Source organism: Equus quagga, unplaced genomic scaffold (assembly GCF_021613505.1).
Source record: "Equus quagga isolate Etosha38 unplaced genomic scaffold, UCLA_HA_Equagga_1.0 HiC_scaffold_7125_RagTag, whole genome shotgun sequence".
Taxonomy (NCBI): Eukaryota; Metazoa; Chordata; class Mammalia; order Perissodactyla; family Equidae; genus Equus; species Equus quagga.
In genome coordinates, this window is record NW_025794469.1 from 4,237 (window position 1) to 11,412 (window position 7,176).

Genomic DNA, 7,176 nt, shown 5'->3' on the forward strand with positions numbered 1-7,176 from the left:
ATATAAAAAGAAATTTTTAAATAGTAAATATTTAAAATTTACCTTGCAGCTTATATTAATCAGTGTGAAAAGATGATATCCACAAAACAAGAAATATGGAAAACAAATGGCACATGTAACTATATTCTTTAAAAATTTTAATTTACAAAATTTTCTAAACTTAGTGATTCACATTTTCTCTAATTTCCTAAGAGAGTCTTTCCTATTACAGAATCTTTTAGGATAGATAAGATAATATGTAAATCATCAGACCCACATAAAAAGTAGTTAATCCCCAAATCTCTCTTCATTTAGATAACAGAAAGCAAAAATCATAGCATATTGAAAAAAAGAAAATAACTTCCCGTGAATGCCGAACTACATTTTTCACATCCTTCTGAGTTAATGCAGTTCAAAAGCAATCAATAGAGAATGCTTTCCCATCCATCCACGTTCATGTCATTTGTAACAAAATGCCATATTCCTAGAATCTTTTCTTTGTAAGTAGGACTAACAGTATACTCCGGTACAAAGATCTGAAGGACTAAGAGCAGAGGGTACCTGTGTCTGTGCCACGCAGCGACGCAGGTGCAGAAAGCTGACCCAACAACAAGGTGGGAGAAGTCGGCCTTTCCAATCCTGGATCCTTCGCGTGTGTGAGAGGCTGTAAGACGGAAGGCAGAAATGAATTGTCTCTGAGTGGTACTCCAGCCCAAAATTGTCTGCCCCTCCTCTTGACCAAAGTGATAAAAGGAAATTGTATGATAAAAGCTGAAGTTGACGGGAAAGGAAGATGGTCACGAGCTATATGTTTCTTCATTTCAAATAACCAAACACTTGGTACTCTTCGCAAAATAACATTGAAAATCTATATTTGAGGACTGAAAAGACAAACACAGCTTTGGAGAAAACAAAAACTAATATTTTTAACAAAAACTAGCATACTTAAAAGAAACTACTAGTAAAAACAAATGATTAAAATGTATATCAATAAATATATATATACATACACACAAAAATATTATTACTAAATTAACTCTTAAATAACCTGTTAGAAACATTCTCTTATATGTTGCTATTCAAAAAAAGGGTTATTTCTTTTTCTATTTATGTTTATTGCAGGTAAATATATTTTAGAAATTATTTTAAAACATTCATAATTCCACTATAAAAATTTTGGTGTATCTTCTTCTAGTTTTATATCTGTACATTATGTTTACTATCAAAGTTGGCATCATTCCATACACAATGTTTGCGATCTATTATTTTCTAATAAATGTTTCTCCATTTATAAAATATTTATCTAAAATGTGATTTTAGAACCATATATATTTATTATCCATATGGGTTATACTATAATTTATTTAGGTAATCTCCTACCATCGGACATTTCGGTTGTTTTCAATTTTTTGCTAGTATAAAAAACATTTGGCCTGTACCTTTGAATATTTTCCTAGGAAAATATTTAAACATGAAATTATGGGGTCAAAGGGTATACACAATAAAGAACTTTGATATATATCACCAAATGCCCTCCAGAAAAGTTTTTCCCATTTATATACCACTAGTTGTGTATGAAAATGTTCACTATTGATTTTTAAGTGATATTGGTAAATTATTGCTCTACTTGAGTTTTGTGTGTGAATCTTACTTCACGAAGATTTACAACCTTCCAGCTAAAAGAAATTTATTTCCAGAACTCTGTTTCTATGAGCCAGAGCCTGCCAGAATACACCCAATCTCTCATTGAAGTTCACTTTCATTTGATACAAGCCTTGTCAATCTTCTGACATACAGCTCTATGAACCTAATTTAAATTGCTCTTCAAATCAGGTGAGAGTGGTTAATTCGGAGTGTGGAGGAAGAACAGTGAGGTGTGGAACAGAAGGGGAAATTGATTATGCAGAGACAAACCCACCCAGATTTCACCAAATTCCTTGCTTATTCTTTTTTTCTCTTCCCCACCTCTAGCCACAGCTAAACCGTCCACTTTAGAAGCCTTCCCCATCCTTCAGTTTGCCCATGCCCCCAGCTCTCCTCCCAAGTGCCATACAGACATGGTCTACTGAGTGTTCTGACCACTAGGACCCATCTAGGTTATGCTGCCTGTTGTTTGCCCTCAACTGGCTTACTTCTGCCCTCTGATGCAGCCCTTAATCTCTGAATCATCACTGAGGTCTGCCACTTGTTGCCATGTGCAGGCAGGCTGCTGAAATACCTCCCAGAGACTAATTTAATATAATAATATAGGCAAAGTTTCACAGGAGGAGTCTGCACACTTCAAGAATACTTGCTGCTGGGCATTTCCTTCTCTTTACCCTAATCTTGGATTGGGTAATCTTTGTCAATCTCAAAACAGAGAAAGATCCCCAGCCCTCTATCCCAGTGCCAAAAATAAATAAAGAAGCTCTGCTGAGAGAACACAGGGTGTAGGGGTGGAGAAAGAATAATCATTGTCGAGAAGGTGGCAGAGAGAGACACTATCATTTATTAGGACCTACTGTGTGTATAACAATACTGAAACCTCTTAAAGCTGACAGATATTTATTATTGTTCCCATTTTGCAAATGAAGAAATTAATGTTAAGAGGTTAACTGACTTGCCAAAGGACACATTATTGCTAATTCTTGACCTATGGTTAAAATCAGTCCTGAGTGAATACACAGAGCACAAATGGACTCTGGATTCAAAGGGCCTGGATCTTCAACAAACTTCCACCACAAAGCATGAATTCTGGAACCAGGCGGATCTGGTTTGAAATTCCAGCCTTAGCTTCTATGTGTGACTTGAGGCAAGTCAATTCACTTCTCTAAACCTTGGATTCACTATAGGAAAACAGGGATAATATTTTTAAAATATTTAAATTAATATTAAATTAATTAATATTAATATATAATATGAGACAGGGTATATAAATTGCCTAACCAGACCTGGAAAATATATAATAAGCACTCATTAAATGTTAAATATTATTATTTGAGGTCCAAGATTCAGATCCTTCCTAGCTGTAAAAATTTGAACAAGTCACTTCAATTTTTTAGCTTCATTTTCCTCACATGTTCAATAAGTGTATCATTCACTTCATAGACTTGGAAGAATTCAATGAGGTATCATTACAGATAGGATTTCTTAGACTTCATAATAGATAAATGTCCATTTTTTTCTCTTTCTCCCAGGGTACCATAAATACTGGAAGAGCCAGGACCACAACCCAGAAATCCTGACACACTGAGCTAGGTTCTCTATCCTAACACATTAGGCGTGAAGTGCAGAAGCTTGGAAGAAAGTGTGTGTATGGGGTGGGAGGCCACATTAATACAATTTAGGAGCTGAGAAACGTGTGGCAGCATACCACTACCTCTCTAGAAAAACCATTCTGTAACTTCAAGTCTAGTTACTTACATCTTGTGGCCCCATGGAGATATTGGTAACGTTGAGCTTTCTTTCTGTTTTGATTTACACCCAGATAGCTGGTGGAGGGTAGACTGTTCTCATGATGGAAGCTAGACAGGTACACAACACCTTTTTATACTTACATAGTTGTCTGTCTCTTCTACATAAACTCCATAGTGTGAGTACCTCATCTGTCTTGTTCATTATTGTAACTAAAGCACATAGAAGAGAGATGATGCCTACATGTGCACTCCATGAACTTGTTCAAGTTAAGAGAAATTGACTACACAATCTAGATTTTTCAGTTTTAGAGGCAGAATGAGACTGATGATTGGAAAGCCGAATTATGTAGCTGTTCTCTAAACACTAGTTTCTTTTTATTACTAAGCTCTGAATTTTTGGAAAAGGCAAATTTCTTCTTACATGAGAAGACAACCAGCATCAGAAGATAACAGCAGTAACTTCCGACGGAACTGACTGAAATCCTGGTGTGGCCCTTTGATCAAAGCACAAAATTCGAAAAACCAAACATCATATTTCACAACCACTGTTAATAAAACAGAAAGATGAGAAATTTGAAGAATGCTTTGAATGTTCTTGTACTTTTCCAAATTCACTTTTCAGCAAAACACACAAACACATACACAACATGAATATATAAAGCATTCGAATATTCGCTTCCTGGCTGCTTTGCTGCAAAGCCGTTTTCATTTGGGAAACCACACATTTTACTCATTCCTTCCTGACAATGTTAACTTTGTCAGCTAGAAGCTCAGCACACAGCTTCTAGTGACACCTTCAAGCTTTCCGGTCACAACTGCAAACCTCAGTGTCTTATCACTTCACATCAGCATGCTGTTCTTCCTGTCCTGTGCTGGAGTAAAGGATGTCTGGAACAACCACCAGATCCCAGAGAAAGATGGTCTGCATCACTCTATTGGGAGGAATGATCTCACCTGGCCAGGTTCCCACCTCCATGGTTGTTTATCCGTATGCCTAATCTTTATGCCACTGAGTGATATTAAATTTCCTGGCTCTTGCGGTAAAACCTCAAATCACTTCTTGAGGTTTCCTGAACCCCTAATTCACTACCTCATTTGCCCTTCTTGCCTTTACAAAAAAGCTGTTCTAATGCTCTAGGGTTAAAATCCTCTATATCGTCCCAACTGATCTCCAGCAGTCAGTCAAACAGTAACCATCCTTCCTCCAGTTTCTAAGTAACTAAATGAGAGAGCCATCTCAGAAACTAAGGAAGTATGAAAAAAATAATGACAAAAAAAGTATGTCAGATGGCTATTTGGGCTCTGTGCCACTAAGGGATAAAGTCTAACCACAGGTTGAAAGAGAGAATAGTTCTGTGAAGTAGTGCCATAATTGAGAATTTTGATTCTTCAATCAGTGTTCTCTCCAGTGTATCACATGGTTCAGACTCTACGCTCACCCTCAAATCATTTTTACCTTTGCTGTTTATTTTCTTTAATTTTTTGGATTTTCTATTCTAGCTCATTACCATATAATGCTAGGAAACCAATTACCAAAATAATCAATAAACTTAATGTCCACACAAAAACTTGTACATAGATGTTTATAGCAGCTTTACTCATAATTGCCAAAATTTGGAAGCAACCAAGATGTCCTTTAGCAGGTGAATGGATAAATAAACTGTAGGACATCCAGACAAGCCGATATTATTCAGCACAAAAAGAAACAAGCTATCAAGCCATGAAAAGACATGGAGGAAACTTAAATTGTTATTACTAAGTGAAAGAAGTCCATCTGAAAAAGCTACATACCATGTGATTCCCACTATATGACACTATGAAAAAGATAAAACTATGGAGACAATAAAAAGATCAGTGGTTGCCAGAGGTTGGGAGCAGACAGAAATTAATAGGTGGTGCATGGAGGATTTCTAGGGTAGTGAAAATACTCTGTATGATACTATAATGATGGATACATGTCATCATACATTTGTCTAAACCCATGGAATGTACACCACCAACAGTGAACCCTGAGGTAAACTATGAACTTTGAGTGTAAGAAAATCAGAGACAACATAAAATATTTATCCTAATGACCTACTATCCAATCTTGGTTTGAATATGATAAACTTAGCAGATAGTGAGGAAAGAGTATAATAAATACATCAGAACTAGAAGGAAGTGAGAGAATAGGGACAAAGAGTTAATATGTTAAAGATTTTTTTAATCTAAAGACTGTTTCTCCCCAGCCTTGTTCAATCTTAAGTGGATCATCTTATTCAACAGAAGACACAGAATGAAGATTATTTTGTGGAGCAACCAAAAGTTGTGGGCCCATAGGAGGGTCAAAGAGAAGTTGTTTCTTCCCTTGTCCTTGAAGTTGACATCTAAGTGCAAGAGAATTATAACATGATTTTATAGTGCACATTCATAACGTCTACAACTTGAACAGAAATATTTATTTTCATAAGAAACCTGAAGTGATGACAGTGTAGTGTTGCACAATGAAGTGGAGATGAGGTGACTTTCCATGAAAACTCTGAAGGGGATGGCCACGCATTTTTATGCAGTGTAAAGGACCAAATAGCACTCCATGTCAAACAGGCTACCAAGCCAGGTTCTAGGGCTTCTTTGTCCAAAAGGTAGCCACAAGCCACATGTGGCTATGTAAAGTTAATAAAAATTGAATAGCACTTTAAAAAAAAGTAGTCCATTGGCATCAATTACACGAGTTATTCCACCCTTACATGAAAAATCAACAGGATGATTTATTATAATTGACTTATTACAGTATAATAAAATGTTAATTACAGAATCTAGATTGGCACATGGGTATTCATCCTACAATTCTTTCAACAGTTTTCTATGTTTGAAATTTTTTGTAATAAAATGTTGGAAGATAACTATAAATTCAATTACACTGGCCACATCGCAAGTACTCAGTAGCCACACATAATAGCTAGTGGCCACCCTATTGGACTGCACAGATAGAGAACATTTCTATTATCTCAAAGTTTACTGGACACAGTAGCTCTGGAGTCCAGCTGCTCAAGAATCCTGGCAAGGCTTCAGAGACTAATTCTTGCACCCTAAGGTCGGTCCTGACTAGTCCCTGGGGCGAGTGGATTACGAATACCAGGACTGCACACTTTTAAAGAGTAGGGGTTCAGCCAGAGGAATAACAGCATACCACAGGCATGGTTACTAACAGAAGGAATGAAAGATCAAGTCTATCAGAAAAAGGTTGAAGGGAACTGGGAAACATGATTGGGACCTGTGTTCATTAGGAGTTAAAATATGAATTAATAAACGAATAAATACACTGACACATGTATGTGTTTAAGGCTAAGTTTTAAATAATTTGTAAAGCTGAGAACTCATTTAGTTCCCACAGATACACAAAATACATACACGGTAAAATAAGAAATAATGACATAACAAGAGATGTGCCTAACTTGGGGTACTGACTTTACTCTTGTAATCCTTTAGGCAATCTCTGCTTATACCAAAAACATTTAAATGTGAATAATCTCTGAGGAGTTTGTGATAAATGTAAAAAATCCAGGACTTTCTGTAAACAACTTCTATAAGGACCAAAAAATTAAATCCCATCAGGTATGGAAGAAACAAGGGAAGATGTACAATTGCCCTTAATGGGTGTGAATCTGGCTACACATTTCTACCGGAAACAACTTCTGCCCTAGGACTCACCTACTAGAACAAAGTTTTATAATCTTTAAAGTAAATCAGAGACATAGACTCCTGGAAAAAAAAAACACTCTCCATCCAGGCTTTGATATGTTTATTGGAGCACAATTTCAAA

At 36.2% G+C, this 7,176-nt stretch overlaps 1 protein-coding gene across 1 annotated transcript in view; it reads right to left on the reverse strand.

The window, feature by feature from the left end:
* LOC124232529 (killer cell lectin-like receptor 2) overlaps positions 1-601 on the reverse strand; it is a gene marked incomplete at its 3' end in the record, with an annotated part of 4,755 nt that extends 4,154 nt beyond the window's left edge. The window contains exon 1 of the mRNA XM_046649489.1: positions 541-601. The remainder of the gene's footprint in view (positions 1-540) is intronic.
* Between the last annotated feature and the right edge of the window lie 6,575 nt (positions 602-7,176).